The sequence below is a fragment of the Garra rufa genome, chromosome 1 (assembly GCF_049309525.1).
Source record: "Garra rufa chromosome 1, GarRuf1.0, whole genome shotgun sequence".
Lineage (NCBI taxonomy): Eukaryota > Metazoa > Chordata > Actinopteri > Cypriniformes > Cyprinidae > Garra > Garra rufa.
Window position 1 is genome coordinate 95,139,304 of NC_133361.1, and position 11,502 is coordinate 95,150,805.

The window sequence follows — 11,502 nt, forward strand, 5'->3', positions numbered from 1 at the left end:
GTCAAGAGTAGGCTTTTTAAGAAGGGGCTGAATAACCGCCTGCTTAAAACTTAAAGGGAAAATGCCTGTATAAAGACTGCAATTAACAATAGCAGTAATACAAGGCCCAGTGTAATCAAATGTCGCAGCCAGCAAATCAAATGGCAAAATATCCCAACTAGTAGCTGGGCATTTTAACTTACCAATAATAAGACTGATATCCTTAGTTGAAACCAAATCGAATTTGTCAAACGTGCTGACATTATTAAGAATATCACCTGTCAAGCCATTCCAATCACGAAAACCTGATCTAATTGTATTAACTTTTTCTAAAAAAACATTTAAAAACTTCTCACAACACTCTGTAGATGGAAATATTGAGACAGTATTTGAGTTTAAAAACCTATTAATAGATTGAAACAAAATTTTAGGTGATTTTGAATGCTGTGATATAATATTTGAAAAAAAGGCTGATTTAGCATCCTTTACAGCCTTCTGATATCCCATACGTGAATCTCGTAAAATCTGTTGGGAGATCATAAGTTTATCCTTTTTCCAGGCCCGTTCTGCTCGCCTACACTGCTGTCTAAGAGCCCGAGTTTGTTCATTTAACCAAGGCTGATGATTAACCTTATTATACCTGATCTTATATGGAGCAACAGAGTCCAAAACTTCAGAACACACCGAATTAAAAACAATAAGTAATTCATCTGGATCAGCCGTAATAGTTGCAGACTCCAGCCATGATACATCAGAAAGAGTACTAAAAATATCACCAAACGCCTGAGGTGTAGACTGAGTGATTGTACTGGAGCGTAAGCAAGAGCGCTGATGCTCCACCATTTCAATTTGCATATTTACATTAAAAGTGACAGGCATGTGATCTGAAATACAGGCATCATTTACAACAACATCACAAATAGACAGACCTAAAGAAAAAACAAGGTCCAAAGTATGTCCTTTTTCATGTGTAGGACCAAGAACATGTTGTATAAAATTAAATGAGTCCATCAGATCAGACAACTCCTTCTCTAAAGGCTTCCCAGGGCAGCAGATATGAATATTAAAATCCCCAACAAGTAAAATATGATCAGACAATAACAAAATAGTGGATAAGAAATCAGAAAATTCCTGAATAAAAACTTGGCTATTCTTTGGAGGTCGATAAACAACTACTCCCAAGACAGACTTATAAAACTGAAGTCTTAACAACTGAACCTCGAAGCTCGAGTAACATACAGTCGATAGACGGTGACATTTATACTGCTCTTTACAGACAGTAGCTAAACCCCCACCACGACCCACTGGTCTCGGGGTATTAATTAAAATGTAGTCTGGTGGACAAATTTCCTCACATGGACTCCACTCATCCCCATTAATCCATGTCTCTGTGATAAATAGGAAGTCCAAGCCGTTGTGCAATATAAAATCATTTAAGATGAATGTCTTATTTGAAATCGAGCGCGCATTTACAAGCGACATCTGTAAAATCTGTAAAACCGTGGGGGCAGCTGTAGTAAGGCCCGACTTCACTGTCTTAGGAGAGATCAAATTGCTCAAAACTGCACCTCTGACATGTGATGAAAACTTTTCATCCTGGTAAAACCGCAGAGCTGACAAACCTCCATCCGGATACACTGGCAACAAACAAGAACATCGCCAGCCCCAAAGATCCGCAGCGCGATCCATATTGCCGTCAGTGTGCAGCGATTTGCAGATCAGCTGAATCAATCTGCTGTTAACATGAACCATCAATTTATCATATCATCATGCAAAACTAAGAATTACAATAAGTGTAATATGACGATCGGGTGCGGGTCGGGTGCGGTTATCTAAATCAGAGAAAAATATAGGTGCGGGTGGGTGGCGGGCGGATAATTTATTTGAAGCTGCGGATTCGGGTGACGATTGAGCCCATCCGCGGATCCGCGGTAGATGTACACCCGAATCTCGTGAGAATTAGTGCATTCGCCTACTAATTCTCGCCTACTCTTTTATAAATACTAAGGATTCGGACATACTTATTCGCTTGCCTACTGCTTTCCCCTACTATATAGTAGAGAAGTAGGAGATTTCGGACGCAGCCATACAGAGCGGTGGGATTGGAAACCACTGCTGGATTCAGCCAAGCTACCGTTGTACCCCAAGACACCACAAACCTATCTGGTGTTTCCTGCTTAAGCCACCTTTTGTCATCCTGCCTTTGATAGCTCAGCTGGTAGAGCGGAGGACTGTAGATGATACATTGGCTATCCTTAGGTCGCTGGTTCGATTCTGGCTCGAAGGAGCTGACTTTTGAATTCGGCAAGTAGATGTTTCCACGATTTCTTCAGAGATTGCAGGGCAAGATATGCAAAAGTAGCACGTCAAGAGGCAGATCTGTCACAGTACACAATGACAGGAATGGTTATTACATGAGATCTCAGGCTTAATAAAAATTACAGGTCAAGATACAAATCTATCACAGTACACTGGTGATTTTCAATCCTGATCCTGGGGACCCCCTGCTCTGGGCTGTGTTTCCCAAAAGCGTTGCAATCCTTCATACAACGTAGACGCATTGAAACCAATAGAGTTGCAATCAACTTAGGCTTACGATGACTCTGGAAGACACGGCCCTGCATTTTTGTCTGTCTCCTTTTTCTGACACACCCAGATGAGCTCATGGAGCTCTCTCCTAACTAGCTAATGATCTTAATCAGGTGTGTTTAATAAGGGAGACATACAGAGCGGTGGGATTGGAAACCACTGCAGCACACAATGACAGGACTTCTTTTCACATCAGAAGTCAACAAGCAATCACGTGACCCCGACGTGATTTGAACACGCAACCTTCTGATCTGGAGTCAGACGCGCTACCGTTGCGCCACGAGGTCCTAAACCCAGAGGTGATGTATTTTGTTTAACCGCCTTGACACAGAATGCAAATCAGTAAATATACGGTGCTCAAGGAACACTCTTGATGTTGGACTTTATACTCAGGAGATCAAAAACAGATCGTCTGACCTCAAGGTGATTTGGAGCCAGACACTCTACCGTTGCACTACAAGATAGCGAAAAAATTATTTAGTGTTTCATGCTAAAGCACTTTGATAAACTATGCAAATCCGCTAGTCTTTATACTCACAAAGTCAAGAACAGTTCGCTTGAACTTAACATAATTGGAACACGCAACCTCCCGATCCGGGGTCAGGCGCACTCTGTTGCGGCCACGAGGTCGAGAAAACAAGTCGGCGTTCCTTGCTTAATTGCTTTGATTCAATTTGCAAATCAGTCAGGGTAAAGGGCTGTAGACTTTATACTATGGATGTCAAGAAGAGATCAACTGATGTGATTGGAACATGCAACCGTCTGATCTGGATTCAGCCAAGCTACCGTTGTACCCCAAGACACCACAAACCTATCTCCTGTTTCCTGCTTAAGCCACCTTTTGTCATCCTGCCTTCGATAGCTCAGCTGGTAGAGCGGAGGACTGTAGATGATACATTGGCTATCCTTAGGTCGCTGGTTCGATTCCGGCTCGAAGGAGCTGATGGGACCCCCTGCTCTGGGCTGTGTTTCCCAAAAGCGTTGCAATCCTTCATACAACGTAGACGCATTGAAACCAATAGAGTTGCAATCAACTTAGGCTTACGATGACTCTGGAAGACGCGGCCCTGCATTTTTGTCTGTCTCCTTTTTCTGACACACCCAGATGAGCTCATGGAGCTCTCTCCTAACTAGCTAATGATCTTAATCAGGTGTGTTTAATAAGGGAGACATACAGAGCGGTGGGATTGGAAACCACTGCAGCACACAACGACAGGACTTCTTTTCACATTAGAAGTCAACAAGAAATCACGTGACCCCGACGTGATTTGAACACGCAACCTTCTGATCTGGAGTCAGACGCGCTTTTTTTTTTTTTTTTACTTTATTATAGAAAAAATCATTTACATTCACAGAGAATAAAAACTAACATTAAAAGCCATGGGGAGAGTACCTTTAGATGTTTTACCACTAATAAACAATGTTGTAAAAACCTAAAAGTAAAAGAATCTCAACAACAACAAACACCAACAACAACAACAAAAAAACATACCTCACACATATTCTTCTTTAAACTCCCATAAAATCAACCCTGATCCCCTGGCATTCGCCACTTAAAATCTTGAAAGGCCTTACAGACATCATCATTAAAAACACTGTAAAAATCAACAAGCTTGTCCATATTCTTAAAATAACAGTGCAAGCATTTAAAATATTTTTCTGCCTTACATTTAAAAATGTTTACTACATTTGTGACTGTATTTTCCCTTTTCGCTATCATCCTCCTTTCCCACACCGCACTCTTCATAAGCATGACAAGCAAGTTTACTATTTTCCCATTTTTGCAGTGATTGCGTACTCCTAACATTCTTGTTTTATCCCATTCCATTCCATTTTCAAAGTTTCCTCCTTTAAGTCTCTCAAGTAATGCTTTGCAGCTCATGTAAAAAGAGTCCAGGGGCCTCATGTACAAAGACTTGCGTTGAATTAATACTAAAACATTGCGTACGTACAAAGCTGTAAATGTGCGTACGCAGTAAAAAAATCAGATGTACGAACCACTGCGTACGCGGAATTCCACGCATAATCTCTTTGTACATCTGAATTAACGTGAATTTGAGCGCACATGCACGAGCGCAAAGCCCCTCCCTGCCTCCTCCCCCATATTAATATGGTAATGACTCCACTTTGGCAAAACCAAACGAAAAAGCAAGCAAGAGAAACTTAACAGAATGTGAATTGAAGGTGCTCCTACCGGAGGTAAACCGGAGAAAAACTGTTATTTGCAAGCTTGAAAGAAATAAATAGAAAAAATAGAGTGGGAGAGTTTAGCTAACGCGGTTAACGCAGGGGGGTCTGAACATCGCACTGTGAACAAATTAAAAAAGAAATGGTCCGATGTAAAGGTGCAGGTAAGAGGAGAACAGCGGCGACTTACGTTTCAGCGCATCAGTCAGAGCGGAAGCAGATGAACGTCTTTGTCTTGTAATGGTAAAATATATTGTTGTTTGAATAAGTACAACATTGTCTTAAAGTAGGCCTATGTCTATAAAGGTTCATATAATGCATCACCACACAGTGTGATGTTGACATAATGTGATTTAGTTTGACACAAAGCAACCGAGTGATCCTTGTCAGCTAGGTAAAATATATTATAAGAAATTTATATTTTGATTTTATGGCTATCTGCTGAATTTGCTGATACTTGTAAATTACATGATGTAATTTATTAACATTTCATCATATTATATAGCCTATATAGCCATTGAGAGGGACATCCCAGTGGATCACAGTGTTGTTTTAATTAGTTTACATAAGATATAAGATATTTACATAATATCCCCTCTATATGTATGTATTATCTGTATAAAAGTTATTAATACTTATTAAATATAATATAAGAATATTATTGTGTGTGTGTTTTTTTTTTTTTTGGTGGTGGAGAGGTTGGGGGGTGCCCTTTTTTCAGTTTCAGCACATGCCCCTCAAAAGGTCTGTGCCAGCGGAATTTCAGTTGCCCAATCGCCCGCTACAAGTGCAAGAATGGGCATCATTGTATCTGCGCTCTTGGTCAGTTTGTGGGTTGTTGAGGGGGGTTAACAGCCACGTCTTTAATGGATAACCGCGGTCTCCTGATAAATAATTACGCTCAATAAAATTAAAAAAAGTAAAACTTGGCTGTTTCCGATTCACGTATCCAAATTGGTCTTCGATCGCTTGCGGTTACATTAGGAAAACCAGGGATCGCTGCTAATTGCGCTTTGTTTGGCTGGTCAACTGCATGGTATGGAAATCTTATATACCTGCTAGACATGCGGATGATCCCGTCCCATACAGCTGGCATTGCATGGCTCAAAGACGACTGGCTTAACCCAGAGCGGTCTGCCAGTTCTCTTGGGAAAGAACCATTTGCCAGGAAACCGAGCGTTATCAGCACCTGTAAGGGAACGGGTAATGCGTGGCTCCTCGCTGTCTCCAAATTTGGACCCAACTCAGCACAGAGCTCCAAGAGGAGCTCTTGGAGATCTGAAACAGCTTATAAGCCAGTCATCATCGTGGGTCAGAAAATCACCGTGATAGTGTGCAATTTAAAATAATTGCCTCTAGGAGTCGCCAAGGGACATAAAACAAACACACGCACAAAAAATACACGTACGCCAGACATGGAGTTGGCGTGGATCAACGCACATTCTCACGTTAATTTCATCGTTAGTAAATCCAAACGTGAGCGTGAAATCTGGCGTACGCAAAGTTTTTGTGCGTATGCAGCGTTGATACATGAGGCCCCAGCTCTCTGCAATATGAAAACAGGTGAGAGAAGCTTTCGTCCTCACATTTGCAGACTTTACACGTGGGGCTTTGCTCTCTTCCGATTTTGTGCAGAAGAACATCTGTGAAGATAGTCCTGTGTCTGATTAAAAATTCAGAGTTTGCCAGTTTCGTCTCAACAAAGTTCCCTTTCATGTTGCTCCATATGTTCTCTTCTCTCAGGCCCTCGTATTTCTGTAGCCAGTAGTCATTAGCATTGGGTTTCTTAAAAGCTGCATCTCTAAAAATACCATCAAATCTTTTGACAGTACATTCATTAAAAATACACAATTTTCCATCAACCATTGCATACACCTCCTTTTCTCTTATACCAGGTTCACCACTTTCTATTATCTTAACCCAGTTTTTTGGTATTGCACTTTTGATAATACCATACTGTTTCGCAATCTCTTTCTTAATGTAGTCCTCCTTCTCATCCTCCATTGCATCAATGACAAACTGAACTGGTAAAAAACCTTTTTGAAACTCGTAAAACACATCTCTCACTTTGACAATCCCCACATCACACCATATCTTAAAAAACAATTCCTTTCCTTCATTGACAATGCTCCTGTTTAAAAACAATGGTTGATTTAAAATATCATCTCTTCCTTTAGGCACATACTGCACATGTTTCAAAAACTCTCCCCAGGCACTTAAGAGTTCTTTGTAAAAGTTAGGCAGATCTTTGCACATCCAATTTTTTGTCTTCATCCACAAAATGTTCTCTCCCAAATTAAAATTCCCACATTTGCTTAAAAAGTACATCATAGTTTTTTTCCAGACCGTGTCAATATTTTCATTTAAAAAAATTTTCACCATTTTGACTCTTAAACTGTCATGACTCTGGGCTGTGGGTTTTTCCTCCTCCACCGGAGGTCGCTGTTCTATTCCCTCCACACTCCATGCCTCATCTCACACACCTGTCACTCTGATTACACAGCACACACAGACTATATTAGTCTTCACTCACCCACCACTCGTTGAGTTTGCATTGTTTGGATTGTTTTGAGTTCGGTCTGTGTTTGAATCTGTCTTGCTTTTGTCTTAAGTTCCAGTAGTGTTGTGCCGTGTTGGCCCTTTGGTTTTGTTTGTTTTATTATTATTTATAATAAATTCACTCTTCCCTGCATCTGGACCCAGATCTCCTTCTACACACGTGACAGAATGCAAACTCCTACAGTGGGTCCAGCGGAGGAGATTTCTTTCGAGGCAGCATCGGTCGCTCGCTTCAACACCATCTACGCCTGTTTGGCGGCGATGGACGCCATTAGCGCTGAGGCGGCGCGGATACGCCCCTACTTTATGGTGAGGGCAGAGGCGTTTTTTCAAGAGAGGGCGACCGCTCTCTCTGTTCCGGACGTGGCGGTGACCGCTCTCTCTGTTCCGGACGCGGCGGTTGCCGCGCTCGCTGTTCCGGACCCGCTGGCCGCGCTCGCTGTTCCGGACGCGGCGGTGACCGCTCTCTCTGTTCCGGACGCGGCGGTGACCGCTCTCTCTGTTCCGGACGCGGCGGTGGCCGCTCTCTCTGTTCCGGACGCGGCGGTGGCCGCTCTCTCTGTTCCGGACGCGGCGGTGGCCGCGCTCGCTGTTCCGGACGCGGCGATGACCGCGCTCTCTGTTCCGGACCCGCTGGCCGCGCTCGCTGTTCCGGACGCGGCGGTGACCGCTCTCTCTGTTCCGGACGCGGCGGTGGCCGCGCTCGCTGTTCCGGACGCGGCGATGACCGCGCTCTCTGTTCCGGACCCGCTGGCCGCGCTCGCTGTTCCGGACGCGGCGGTGACCGCTCTCTCTGTTCCGGACGCGGCGGTGGCCGCTCTCTCTGTTCCGGACGCGGCGGTGGCCGATCTCTCTGTTCCGGACGCGGCGATGACCGCGCTCTCTGTTCCGGACCCGCTGGCCGCGCTCGCTGTTCCGGACGCGGCGGTGACCGCTCTCTCTGTTCCGGACGCGGCGGTGGCCGCGCTCGCTGTTCCGGACGCGGCGATGACCGCGCTCTCTGTTCCGGACCCGCTGGCCGCGCTCGCTGTTCCGGACGCGGCGGTGACCGCTCTCTCTGTTCCGGACGCGGCGGTGACCGCTCTCTCTGTTCCGGACGCGGCGGTGACCGTGCTCTCTGTTCCGGACGCGGCGGTGACCGCTGTCTCCGTTCCTGACGTGGCGGTGTACGCTGTCTCTGTGCCTGGTGCTGCGGTGTCCGCTATCTCCGTGCCTGACGCGGCGACGTCCGCTATCTCCGTGCCTGACGCGGCGACGTCCGTTATCTCCGTGCCTGACGCGGCGACGTCCCCTGAGGCTCCGCTGGCAACAAGGCCTGCTCGCGTGACTCCGCTGCACGGGCCTGGCCCGCCGTCCCTCCCCCTGGTTTGCCTTCCCCCTTTCCTCCACCCTCCAGACTCGTGGAACGTCTGGGAGCCGTTCCGTGGGGAGGGGGTACTGTCATGACTCTGGGCTGTGGGTTTTTCCTCCTCCACCGGAGGTCGCTGTTCTATTCCCTCCATGCTCCATGCCTCATCTCACACACCTGTCACTCTGATTACACAGCTGTTCCCCATCACACACAGACTATATTAGTCTTCACTCACCCACCACTCGTTGAGTTTGCATTGTTTGGATTGTTTTGAGTTTGGTCTGTGTTTGAATCTGTCTTGCTTTTGTCTTAAGTTTCAGTAGTGTTGTGCCGTGTTGGCCCTTTGGTTTTGTTTTATTATTATTTATAATAAATTCACTCTTCCCTGCATCTGGACCCAGATCTCCTTCTACACACGTGACATAACCTTTTCTACCTCAGTGCTACGTCTAAAAGCCCCAAACCTCCCTTCTCAGCCACCCCTATAAGGGTATCATATGATATTCTCGGTGGCTTCTTTTCCCATAAAAAATCCATAAAACTTTTCTTTAGCCTTTTCTCAACCCAAAGTGGCATGCATGCAACATGTAAAATGTACCATAGCTTCGACACCATTAAAACATTTAATACTAGAACCTTCCCTTTCAAGCACAAGTTTCTCAGTTTCCATAAATTCAACCTTCTTTCAATGGCTCCTAAAAACTCTTCCCACATAATGTCATTTGTTTCCCTGTCATCGTGCCCCATTAAAACTCGTAAAATGTTCACTTCTCTAACTTCTTGAAAAGTAAAAACATCTTTTAAAATAGTAGCTTCACCAAATCTCATGTACACAGTTTTATCCTGATTCACTTTCCCTCCTGATCTACTGCAGTGTTCCTGAACCACTTCCATTGCCACTTTGACGCTCTTTAGATCTCTTATTATTAAAGTTGTGTCATCTGCATACTGAAAGATACTATTCTCCTGCCCTCTGCCATCAATTTCTATTCCTCTTACATCCTTATTTTTCATTATAGCAAGACCCAAGGGCTCTGCCACCAGAGAGTATAATAGGGCTGAAAGGGGGCACCCTTGTCTGACAGACCTTGTAAGTTTAAAACTCTGAGTTAAAAAGCCATTACACTTGATTCTAGTCACCACACCTTTATATAAAATTCTTATCCACTGTATAAAATTCTCTACAAAACCAAATATCTTTAAAATCTCAAATAAAAACTGATGCTCCACCCTGTCGAAAGCTTTTTCAAAATCAAGACTTATCACATACCCTTTCATATTTTTCTCTTGTATGTAACTTATTATATCTTTAATACTGAATGAATCTTGTGGCTCTTTGGCTTAATGCTCATCTAAATATAATAGGGAAAAAATAGTTAGTAATGTGCATTTTGCAGGTATTGGACAACTACACAAATGTTTTTAATTTTTTTATAATGATACAACAATATATATTCAAGCTGACTAAATAATGGCACCCATTACAACAATTAAACATTATTTTATTGCTAATAAAGCAAAACAAGGTTACACATTTAATTAAAGATGTTACACTACAATTATACATATAAGTATTTGAATATGAAATTACTACATGCAGTTACGATAGGGATAAGATTATTGTTTTGTTTGGTTTACAGTTAGTTGCATCCAATTATTATTACTATAGTAACTACATATAGCATGTATTAATGACAATGTAAAATAAAGTACATTGTTAGTTAAAAGCTGTGGTTATACATATGATAATCAATCTGAGAAAAAAAAAAAGAACAAAGAACATTTATTTTTATTCATTAATTTTTGTAAGGGATGTCTATATAACATTGCATTTTCATTTAAATTATTATTTGTAGCACTTGCATCTGTTTATATAAATAGTAATCCATCTGCAAACACAAAACTTGATTACTACATTCACACAGCAAAATCACATTAAATGTTAATTAGAAATGACAATGTCTACAACTAAACATATTTTTTAAATCCAAATCAAACTTTAAATAGAATAGATGTGTTTACTATGCAAAATTACAGGCAAATTGTGTTTTATATGTGAGATTATAGACAAATCATGGAAACAAAACATGATTACTACACTTTAACTATAGTAAAAGCATGGTAAATGACTTGTTTTTTTTTCATTCATATTTTTATTTATGGTAAGACTGTGTTTACACTTAAAGAACAAGTAAACTGAGTTTAATAAGTAGGATTACAGGCACAATTGTGTTTAATATGTGAGATTATAGGCAAGTAATGAAAAGAAAACATGATTACTACACTTTCACTATAGTAAAGCCATGGTAAATGACGACAAACACAAGCACGTTTTTTGTTGTTGCTGTTCATTCAGATTTTCATTTATAGTAAGACTGTGTTCATACAGTTGTAATCGATCAGCCAAAAACACAACATGGTTACTATGCTTTTACTATAGTAAAAACAAGGTAAATTGTCATAAGGGATGACTGCATTTACAGCTGAAACGCGTTTTCCCCCCATTTAAATCGAACTTAAGAACGAGTAAATGGACTTTAGAAAGTTAGATTACATTTAAACAGTGTTTCATTATGGGCAATTCGTGACTCAAAAGTTTGTGAACACCAAACACGGATGAACGACGGACGGAAACGTAACGAGTTACCAATTAAGAACATTGTAAACAGAGAGGAAGAAAGTAGAAAACATGTATTATTTACTTTGAAAAGTTATCCTATATTCCGTTCGTCTGATTTTTGAACCTGACTTAGAATGAAACTAAGCGCGGTGAGTGGCTCTCAACAATGGAGCTCGAGCGGTGCGATTGGCTCTCGTACATTCTCACAATGGACCGC

At 42.3% G+C, this 11,502-nt stretch overlaps 2 non-coding genes across 2 annotated transcripts; one reads left to right on the forward strand and one right to left on the reverse strand.

The window, feature by feature from the left end:
• Nucleotides 1-2,783: 2,783 nt before the first annotated feature.
• On the reverse strand, nt 2,784-2,855 carry trnaw-cca (transfer RNA tryptophan (anticodon CCA)). Its single transcript has one exon. It is a non-coding gene; the product is annotated as a tRNA-Trp (tRNA).
• Nucleotides 2,856-3,420: 565 nt separating this feature from the next.
• trnay-gua (transfer RNA tyrosine (anticodon GUA)) lies at nt 3,421-3,507 on the forward strand. The gene is given in 2 exon segments: nt 3,421-3,457; nt 3,472-3,507. It is a non-coding gene; the product is annotated as a tRNA-Tyr (tRNA).
• The last annotated feature ends 7,995 nt before the right edge of the window (nt 3,508-11,502 follow it).